Below are 11,932 nucleotides of genomic sequence, written 5' to 3'. Positions count from 1 at the left end.
CACCAAATCATGCTGGCATTTGCAGGCTTTCACTATGAGTGAAGTGAGGAGCCAGTATACGATTTTGAGCAGAGGTCTGAGTACATCATCTCACTCACGTTTTAAAAGGCTCCTTCTGGCTAGCTAGTAAACAGGACACATAGACAATGAAGTAGAAGCAGGGGACCAGTTAGGAATTACTTGCAGTAAATCAAGCAAGAAGAAGATGGGGCTTGAAACAGTCCTGGAGAAGTTGGGGTGGGGAGTGGCCCAGGAGAGATCTATTTTGAAGGAAGCACCAACAGGAATTCTTGAATATGGAGTGGAACAAAGCATAAGAGGAATGAGCAATGGCTTCAGGGTTTTGGCTGGAGCTACCAGAAGAATGGATCAGTGAGATGGGAGAGGCTGATGCTGGAGCAACGTTTTTTATGGGGTAAGAGAGAGGGGGAAATCAGGTGTTCAATTTTGAACTTGAGTTTGATGTATCTATTAAAACATTCAGGTTAAGACTCCTAGAAGGAAGATTTGGGGGTTAGGGTGTAGTGAGAGAATAAAGAAGAAAAGGGAAGAGAAGAAGAGGTTCAGCAATTAAGAATTGCAATGTCGGATATTGAGGCTAAAGAAAAGGAGCAGGGAGTAGCCACAAAGGAGAACAAAAGGGTGGCCAATGAGGTAAAAATGATACCAAGAGATTGTGGTGTCCTAGAAACCGAAAGAGCATTTAAAACACATTAGGAGGCCAATAAAAAACTTAATGTAAAAACCTCAAGCTCTCTGAGTCTTAGATTCCTCACCTGTAAAGGGAGGGTATACATACTTACTTCAGGATTAACTGAGATAAACTGTGTGTAGGATGAAAAAACGGTCCCCAAGCTATCATGTTCCAATTCCTACAACCTGTAATTGTTACCATATTTGGAGAACAAAAAAAGTCTTTGCAGATGTGATTAAGGATTTGGGGACAGTGAGATAATCCTGGGTTATACTGGTGGGTTCTAAATGTAATCACAGCTGCTCTTATAAGGGAGAGATTTGGCTCATATACACAGAGGAGAAGGCAATGTGAAGATGAAGAATAAAGAGATTTGAAGATGGTGGCTATGAAGATTGGGTGATGCAGCAACAAGCTGAAGAAGGTCAGAAACCGCCAGCTGCAGGAAGATGCTCCACTAGAGAATCTAGAGGAAATGCGACGCTGCCAACACCTGAAATTTTTCCCAGGGATACTGAAAGGAGAAACTCCAATGGAAGAAGCTAAAGGGTTCTAGGGACTACACCTTACACCTCACTGCCCCAAATTAATAAATCAACTCTAATGCCTCTTTGGAACTGTTGCCAGATGCAGTGAGGAGGAAGGGAAGTAGAGTAATGATAGTATCAGTCTTCTCTCTTCCAGAACTGTGGAAGGATACATTTCTGTTGTTTTAAGCCACCAAGTTTGTTACAGCTGCAAGAGCACCCTAATACAATATGTAACAAGCTGAATAGAATCTTAAAAGACCTTTGGTGTGCATCCCCATTATCCATCCCTCCACAAAGATGGTTTCACACATGGGAAGAGACTACTAAGGAAGAATCACTGACATCAATCTGAAAGGTGGCAAAACATCTTTGAAAATTGTCTGTGAGAGAATGGCTCTCATGATAGTGGCCAAATTCATAGAAGGATCTTTAGAAAGCCCTTAACATCAATAGCATTCTACAGTTTAAACCACACTCAGCTGGGGTTGTTTATACAAAATGAAACTGGCAGAATCTCCATAAGGTGAGTCATCCTTTTCATAGTCTTGCCTATGCTTGCTGTTCTTACCTTCATTCTGTTTTGTACCATGGGGCACCATATTGTTTTTAGAATGATTTGTATATTTCACTTACTTCTGTCATTTTGGCACTAGATTCTCTCCTTTTTAACTCCTCTTTGTACAATACACATATTTGATCCATGCATGCTTAACCTTGTAAAGCTTATTTCTTCTCATCCAGAGGCCATCAAACTCCAAAGAGTCAGGCAACTGGGGCCTCAGATGATGGCTCCCATTTGCCAGGAACCCTTAGGTAGGCCTCTGGGAAGAGTCTGAGTGCCATTCTCCCAAAACAATGCCCCCTGTCGGAAGAAAGTAGTAAGACCGGTCTTCATCTGTATTCTAACAACAGTTAGATGTGTCTCTTCAGCGGCGGGAAATGATAGGGACAGGAAGCAGGGAAATTCTGAGCAGAAGAGGGCAGGGCAGCTCCCCAGTGAGGGCCCCACCCTCAAGCCTGGAACCACGGCCCAAAGCGAGAACTTGAATTTTTGTTTTCCTGCTCCAGTGTTGCATTTTCCAAAACCACCCATGGCCCACCCCCTACATCCTGTGCCCATAAAAACCGCAGGCTCAGGTGGCAGAGAGAGGAGAAGCAGCTGGATGTCAGAGACTAGAATTTGATGTCAGAGAGAAGTGGCTTGAATTCAGAGGGGCAGCTTGACAGCATAGCTTCAAAGAGGGGTCCGGCTGGGGACAGCCAGTCTTCAGGGGACGATTACCTTCCCACTCTGTCCCCCTTTAAGCTCCCCACTGGCTGAGATCTACTTTCGTCAGCAATAAAATCTGCATTTACCATCTTCAATTCATTTATGTGACCTCATTTTTCCTGGATAGCAGACAAGAGCTCGGACCCACAAGTTTGCATGCAAAAGACGGTCACACTGACCTTCCATTGAGCTGTTAACACATAAGCCATCCAGGGATGGCAACGCTAAAAGAACACTGACCATAACTCTCCCTCCGGGGCTTCAGAGGTCACAGTCCCCCCCCCAGATGCTGTCCCAGGGCCGGTATGGAGTTCATTCCTGCTGGTGCCCAGTAGCGCTTGCCCTGGCTCCTGCACCTGCTCAAATGTGTGCTCCCCGACCTGCAATGGGTTGACAGCTGTAGGCTAAGTGAGGCACCCCTGTTGTGAGGCTTGTTAAGGGGTCAGGGAAATATCCTGCTTCACTAGCACAATATGGAAAAGAGAGAGATTTAAAACAAAAAACAACTGACAAAATTCTCTCATAAAAAATATTTATTGCCCCAATAGCTGTACACCCATTGAGATAGTTACCTTTATTGCTTACATATGTAGCAGGCCAAATTTCACATGTATGGTAATAAAATTGAGGACATTTACTGGCAGTCACTTTGGTTGCAAAGTCATGCCTTTTTCAGGGAAGTCATATTTCCTGTCCCTTAAAAGTGTATCTCCTTGTCTTCAGCAGCCACATGGTCCTATTCTCTGACCTAGTTTTGCAAAGTTCTAGGAAACTCATTTCAGGTCTTTCCCATCATATTTTCTCTGAGAGTATTCTTATAGATGAAATGGTGAATATATCCTGCACATCTAGTGTTAACGTGTCCCCAAGTGGGGCAATTCCTTGATAAGCCTCCAATAACATTTAGGAAGTTTCAAATAGATGGATGATATCTTATGTTATTGGCCATCTTCCAGAAGCTTTTTACTGCTTTCTCACCTTATAATCTAGATTTTAAACTTGCTGTGGAGAGATATTCACCCTCTTGTTTAAATTCTTGACAGGCAATGTGAATAACAGCCTTTCTGCTAACTTCAGACTGGAAAGAAAAGGAAATACCAGATGCACCGAGGATCTTCCATGGCCTGATGTGTTCTGTAGATGTAAGAAAACCTCATTATAACTTAGCCTCTTCTGCTTCACAGGAAAACTCTAGTTTATTTAAAACAAACTTACATTGTATGGTCTCTATGCCAGGCACTATTCTAAATGCTTGACAAACAGGAACCCACTTAATCCCTATGACATCCTAAAAACTGAGGTGCCATTTGCAACCATATTTAACAGATGAAGAAACTGAGAGTCAGAGAAGACCTAAGTAATCTACCTAGAATCAAGCAGCTACTATATATTGAAGTGAAAATCAAACACAAGCACAAGGTTTGCTCTAGGGTCATTTAGTTATCACAATTATCTTTCTGAAATCCCTCTAGTTTTCTTCACATTCAATTCATCCAGCTCTCTGAAGCCTTACTGGATTCAGTAAAAACATACCTATGAATCATAGCCACAGCCACAAGCCCCACAGGAAGATCTTAAAAAGTAAATAAATATGAGACACTATGCACTGAATCCTTAGGGCACAATTAAATTTGACTTTTGTATAGACCAGTACCACAATCGTATTTGTGTGTGTTTGGAGGCATTGAGAATTTTTTTTTCATCTTAGCACACATATGGCCAACCTCCAACAAAAGTCACAAACAAATGGAGTCAGATAACACTTGAAGTTTTGATGGAAACTTGGAAAGACAGGAAGCAAGTCAGGACTCTTCCTCTCTCTTTTTCATGTCTCAGGACTTGTCCGTGAAAATAAAGGACACAAAACTCTTCAGAAAGAACTAAAGTCATAGAGAAAGCCATCCAAGATCTCTCTCTCTCTCTAAGTCTTGCATCCTTGAGCATTCAAAAACACATAGTGTATCGAGACCCCATTATTTGCTTTTTAATTTGAGTATGGAGTCTAAGAAAAGTTGTGAATTCCTCAAATCCAAGAAGAGAAGTTATTTTCCTGCGAACCCCTGTCTATAAAGAAAGTCTTAAGTTGGAATTTTAAGCAGAGGGCAATGAGAGAAGTTCACAGGCCCTACAGAGGGCACTGATACAAGGAAAGCCCAGCATCAGGGGAAGCCTCTTTCAGGCACATCCTGGGAGTGGTCACATAAGAGTTCCCTTCCACAAACAACTTGGCAAACTGTGCGAGTCAAGGGCAGGCTTTGCCCTTCCCCAGCAGCAACGAGATGCCCAGTTCCCAGGGCCCTGAGCAGCCCAGGAAGAAGCAGAGACCTTCCAGGAATGATGATAATGGGTGTGAGTGGAGGACCCTGGGAGGAGGGGCACCGAGTGTGTCAGCCTGGAGCAGAATTATCTGTGGGGCGAGGGAGGCAGCAGGAGAAGAAGTGGAGCATCCTGCTTGGGACAATGGAGAAAGGGAGAGACACAAGTTAACATCATTCATCATAGAGGCCTCCTCTCCTGACCAGGCATGCACTGAAAGGAGAAACTCCAATGGAAGAAGCTAAAGGGTTCTGGGAACTGCACCTTACACCTCACTGCCCCAAATTAATAAAACAACTCTAATGCCTCCTCAGAACTGTTGCCAGATGCAGTGAGGAGGAAGGGAAGTAAAGTAATGGTAATGACAATTCATGCAGCTTAACAACCTCTGAAAACTATTGTCTTTCTGCTAAACACATGATAGCAATGATTAAAGCTTAAACTATAATTCTGGTACAAAGTATTCAAATACACCCTTTTCTAGTCCAGAGTAGGTCCATATTATTTCATTTAACAAACACTTGCACTATGATTTTCATGTTCTGAAAAATATAAGTGTTTTAAATATGTTGATTCCTTTTCAGTCTCCCTCCATAGAAGATAGATACCAGTGGCAAAAAGATAAAACCTTCATGCACAGAAAGGTAAAGTGACTTGCCCAGGATGGCACAGTAATTACAACAAGTGGCACAGATAGCGTTCGGTTCCAACAATACACCAGGATCTGTGCTCTTCACCTCTCTGCTCTATCACTCACCCTGCAAAAGCTGCAAAATTCTGAAACAACTGGAAAGAATGGAAAGTTATACATGGATGAAATCACCTGTGGTTCATTTCTCCCTCTTACAAGAGGACAGGGGTTCAGAGAATTTAAGTGTCTGAACCACTATCCAATGGTTGTGGGAAAAAAAACTAAAACACCAATCCACTTCTCAGCCTGATGTTCCTTCTACCACTTTGCTTCTCCTTTTTCTGCAGATGCCAGCAGCTGTTTTCCTTTGTGGTTATTTTGGAAAAGCTTCCCATCCACAACCTTGTCTCCACAGGAAAGCTCAAGTAATTGTCATATCTTCCTCTGAGTGTCATCAGTCTCTCAAGTTTCCTAACCACCATCTCACTTTCTCCATGCACACACTTCACAGACAAACATAGTCAAACTCAGTTTTGTGAATACATTGTCTCTACTATTCATTTGCTGGACCAGTTAACTAATCAACTGAGGTTGCTGATGGGGTTTCATCTCTTTCTCTGAGACTCCCAAGGAGAAATCACTCTGGCAAGGACTATTGCCAGCTGGCCACCATAACTCTATGGGCGGTAGGGTCAAATTTGGTTTGGAGAAAGATCCAACAACTCTGAGCCTTAAGATCTGATTAAATTATCTTTTATAAGAGTAGTGGATCCTTGAATCTAAAACATGAAAAGCTAAACCAGGAGACATGTTTAGAGCCACCACCTATGAAACAACATGGGCATTTCCAAACACACATTGACACTAGTTACAGCAGCAGCAGAAATATAAACTGCCCTAAGATCTTAAACTTAGGAAAAGAGATGGAGTTTGCAGGCCGAGACTGGATTCTCCCTCACATGAAAAGATCTTCTCCTCAGATAAACAACAGCATGCCTCCAAGACATAGTGTATTCACAAATCTAAAATGAAAGCCTAATTTCTGTCTGTGTATGTTTTAAGGTAAAGAGTAAAGAAGGCAATGAGATGACCATTTAACAAATAGCCATTATAGTGATTGAGGAGACAAGTATTAACTAAAGCCCAGATAAATGAAGATGATAGGCGAATCAGGAGAAGCTATAACATTTGTCCCCCGCAAAACATATGTTGGAATTTCATTTTCATTAAGAGGTGGAATCTTTATGAAGTGATTGAGTCCTGAGGGCTTGGACCTCATGAGTAAGATTAACGCCATTATAAAAGAGGGAGTTTGGCCCTCTTTGCTTCTTTGCCCTTTTGCCTTTTGTTAGGCGGTGATGTAGCAATAAGGTCCTCACCAGATGTAGTAACTATATCTTAGATTTCCAGCCTCCAAAACTGTGAGAAAATTAGTTTCTGTCTATTATCAATTACTCAGTCTCAGATATTCTGTTGTAAAAGCACAAATGGACTAAGACTGGAAGAACACCTACTTCATATCCCTTACTCCTTCTTCACCAATATCAGAACCAATCATTTACATGATGTGTCATTGTATCATGCTAAGAATATTTTAGACTATTTTGCATTACAGTTTACAAATGCAATTTGGTCTTTATGGGTGAGATATGTATATATGATATATATTCTGGATACAAGTATTTAAGTATGTATCCAGAATATATGCATTTTGGGCTTAATATATCTATTCGGGAATTACAAAAGTTTTCTTTAAAAGATCACTCGAAACTATCATCTGTAGGAATTATTTACCTGCAAAGTATATTGGTTTAGAAGGGTGAAAAGGATCAAGTTAGCTGATAATTGTGCAAATTCTATACCATCCCTATGCATCTTTTAACATAAGATAAATAAACTTTAATCATATTTAGCCATTTTATTTTTAATTTTGTAATATTTATAGCTTAACCCCATTCTAAATTGAACCGGATGGAACTTAGCTGAAGGGATTTCATCTGCAGATTCTACCTGTAGGGGTCCGCTCAGTGACAGGTCATTAGGGGGATTTGTTTAAGTCCTGAGTAGTTAAAAAAAAAAAAAAAAAAAAACTGCATTTACCATCACCAACTTCTGGAGAAAAGAATAAAAAAACCAGTAACACAAACTTTGAATAGGTTTATCATAAAACATTTTTGAAACTTAGAGAGAAGAGACAATTTTCTAGAAAAGTCTATCAAACTCATTCCAAAAAATAGGAAAATTGAATGGACCTACAGTCATTAAACAAATTAAAATTTAAGCTTCGATACATAAAGAACCATTTAAGCTACAAACAAGAATTAAAATAAATAACCCTGTTGATAGCACTTTGAAAGTTTTGAGGCCTGAGAGATCTTACAAGTCTTCAATAAACGGATAATCCCAATCTTACACAAGCTATCAGAAAAGCCTATAAAAGAGGAAAGTTTCCAGTTCATTCATGAATATATTATACCTTTAATACCAGGTCTGAATAAAGGTACATCAAATATAAGAACTAGAAATCTGCAAAAATTACAAACTTAGATAATCCATCAGAAATTCAAAACCTCTACATGAACAGTGTGACAAGCTGACTGAGTATTCACGATGAAAATCATATTTTTTGTAACATAATCTCAGTAGTGGCATCTATCACTTTGCAATTATTTAATTTCTCAGAATCTAGTCACTATGCCCCGCTGACACGAAAAGAGAGAGTAGTACAGAAGGATTTGATTACTGGAGGGTGAAAGTCATGGTGTGGCAAGGAGCCAAACATCAATTTGATCAACATGTAGATTATTTCCATTTTTTTTTTTTTTTGTCCGTTAAAAATTATCCTGCTAAGAACATTTGTACACAAGTTTTTGTGTGAACATAAGTTTCCATTTCTAGAGAACAGGTCCCTGGAAATAGAGCTGCTTGGTCATATGGTAACTTCATGATTAATATTTTGAGAAGTTGTCAAGCTGTTTTCTAAATCAGCCCCATGGTTTTACACTTCCCACCAGCAGTGGTAGAGAATTGCAATTTCTCTACATTATCAACAGTGCTTGTTATTATATTTTTTTAATCATAGCCTTATTAGTAGGTATGTGAGGTACACTCTCCTTATGGTTTTCATTTCCATTTCCTCATATCTAATGATGGAGCATTTTTCCATAATTAAGCATATTTTCATGTCTCATTGGCCATTTGTATATCTTATTTAGGGAGATATATTTCAAATATTTTGCCTATTTTTAATTGCATTATTTGTCTTCTAGTATTGAGGTATAAGATATAGATATGAGACTTGTATACAAGATATGCAAGATATATGTATAGCTATTATATATACATATATCTTATATACAGATTCCTTATCTGATGTATGATGTGCAAGTATTTTCTACCATTCTATGAGTTGTCTTTTCACTTTGTTGATTGTGTCCTTTTAAGCACAGAATTGGTAAATTTTATTGAAATCTTATATGAGTTTATTATATTTGAAGTATATATATGTATATATTTACCACCTGTGCTTTTGATGTCATAACTTTACAAAACTATTGCCCATTCCAAGGTCACTGAGGGTTCCTTATATGATTTCTTCCAAGTGTTTGACAATTTTATCTTTTAAATTTGTCTGTGATCCATTTTGAATTAATTTCTATGTGTAGCATAAAAATGATAAGCAATTGGCCAGGCGTGGTGGCTCACACCTGTAATCCGAGCACTTTGGGAGGCTGAGGCAGGCGGATCACCTGAGGTCGGGAGTTCGAGATCAGCTTAACATGGAGAAACCCCATTGAATATTCTTCTCCACTGAATTTCCATGACACATTTATTAAAAAAAACAAAAACAAACAAACAAACAAAAACTAGCTGTAAATGAGAGAGATTATTCCTGGCTTCTGAATTCTCTACCGCTGAAATCTGTGTTTATCATTATGCCAATTCCACAAAATCTTGATTATTGTAGTTTTGTAGTAAATTTTGAAATCTAGAAGCATAAGCCCTCCAATGTTGTTTTTCTTTATCCAGATTACTTTGGCTATTCTGAATTTCCATATGAATGTTAGAATCAGCCTCTCAAATTCTGCAAAAAGGCCAGCTGGGACACCGATAGGGATTGTGATAAATCCATAGATCAATTTGAGGAGAATTTTCACCATTATATTATATTATATTAGTCACTGAACAAGAAATATATTTTCATTTATTTAGATTGCTGATTTCATTTACCAGTGTTTTGTCATTTTTAGTATACAACACTTGAACTTTTAAAAAAGTGAAATTCTAAAAATTTTATTCTTTCTATGTTAACACAATGAAATTGTTTCTTGATATCATTTTGAATTGTTCATTGCTAGCATATGGTTCATCCTACAGAATGTTTCTTGTATGTTTGAGAACTCTGTATGTTTTGCTGGTGTTGGGTGAGGCATTTTGCAGAGGTCTGTTTAATCCAGTTGGATTAGAATATTTTCAAGTGTTCTACTTCCTTATTGATCTTTTAAGTGTTCTACTCACTATTCCAAGTGGTGAATTGAGGTGTATTACTACTGAATTATCTACTTCTCCTTTTAATTCTGTCAGTTTTTGTTTCACGTATTTTGTTTTGCTTCTTTTTATTATTATTATTATACTTTAAGTTCTGGAATGCATGTGCGGAACATGCAGGTTTATTACATAGGTATACATGTGCCATGGCGGTTTGCTCCACCCATCAACCTGTTATCTACATTAGGTATTTCTCCTAATGCTATTCCTCCCTTTGCTGCCTCTCTGCCCCCCAATCCCTGACAGGCCCCAGTGTGTGATGTTCCCCTCCCTATGTCCATATGTTCTCATTGTTCAGTTCCCACTTATAAGTGAGAACATGCAGTGTTAGGTTTTCTGTTCCTGTGTTAGTATGCTGAGAATGATGGTTTCCAGCTTCATTCATGTCCCCATAAAGGACATGTACTCATCCTTTTTCATGGCTGCATAGTATTCCATGGTGTATATGTGCCACATTTTCTTTCTTTTTTTTTTTTTTTTGGAGATGGAGTCTTGCTCTGTCAACCAGACTGGAGTGCAGTGACACAATTTTGGCTCACTGCAAGCTCTGCCTCCCAGGTTCATGCCATTCTCCTGCCTCAGCCTCCTGAGTAGTTGGGACTACAGGCACCAGCCACCATGCCCGGCTAATTTGTACCACATTTTCTTTATCCAGTCTATTACTGATGGGCATTTGGGTTGGTTCCAAATCTTTGCTATTGTGAATAGTGCTGCAATAAACATATGTGTGCATGTGTCTTTATAGTAGAATCATTTATATTCCTTTGGGTATATACCCAGTAATGGGATTGCTGGGTCAAATGGTATTTCTGGTTCTAGATCCTTAATGAATTGCCACACTGTCTTCTACAATGGTTGAGCTAGTTTACACTCCCACTAACAGTGTAAAAGCGTTCCTATTACTCTACATCCTCTCCAGCATCTGTTGCTTCCTGACTTTTTAATGATTGCCATTCTAACTGGCATGAGATGGTATCTCATTGTGGTTTTTTATTTGCATTTCTCCAATGACCTGTGATGATGAGTTTTTTCATGTTTGTTGGCCACATAAATGTGTTCTTTTGAGAAGTGTCTGTTCATATCCTTCACCCACTTTTGGATGAGGTGTTTGTTTTTTTTTTTCTTGTAAATTTGTTTAAGTTCCTTGTAAATTCTGGATATTAGCCTTTTGTCAGATGGATAGATTGCAAAAATTTTCTTCCATTCTGTAGGCTGCCTTTTCACTGTGATGTGATAGTTTATTTTGCTGTGCAGAAACTCTTTAGTTTAATTAGATTCCATTTGTCAATTTTGGCTTTTATTGCAATTGCTTTTGGTGTTTTAGTCATGAAGTCTTTGCTCATACCTATGCCCTGATTGGTATTACCTAGGTTTTCTTCTAGGTTTTTATGGTTTTAGGTCTTACATTTAAGTCTTTAATCTATCTTGAGTTAATTTTTGTATAAGGTGTAAGGAAGGAGTCCATTTTCTGTTTTCTGCATGTTGCTAGCCAGTTTTCCCAACACCATTTATTAAATAGGGAATCCTTCCCCATTTCTTGTTTTTGTCAGGTTTGTCAAAGATCAGATGGTTGTAGACATGTAGTGTTATTTATGAGGCCTCTGTTCTGTTCTGTTAGTCTATATATCTGTTTTGGTACCAATACCATGCAATTTTTGTTACTGTAGCCTTGTAGTACAGTTTGAAGTCGAGTAGTCTGATGCCTCCAGCTTTGTTCTTTTTGCTTAGGACTGTCTTGGCTATGCAGGCATTTTTGTTGTTGTTATTCCATATGAAATTTAAAGTAGTTTTTTCTAATTCTGTGAAGAAAGTCAAAGGAAGCTTGATGGGAATGGCATTGAATCTATAAATTACTTTGGGCATTATGGCCATTTTCACAATATTAATTCTTCCTATCCATGAGCATGGAATGTTTTTCCATTTGTTTGTGTCCTCTCTTATTT

Source organism: Mandrillus leucophaeus, unplaced genomic scaffold (genome assembly GCF_000951045.1).
Source record: "Mandrillus leucophaeus isolate KB7577 unplaced genomic scaffold, Mleu.le_1.0 Scaffold84, whole genome shotgun sequence".
Taxonomy (NCBI): domain Eukaryota; kingdom Metazoa; phylum Chordata; class Mammalia; order Primates; family Cercopithecidae; genus Mandrillus; species Mandrillus leucophaeus.
This window is presented reverse-complemented; position numbering follows the sequence as displayed.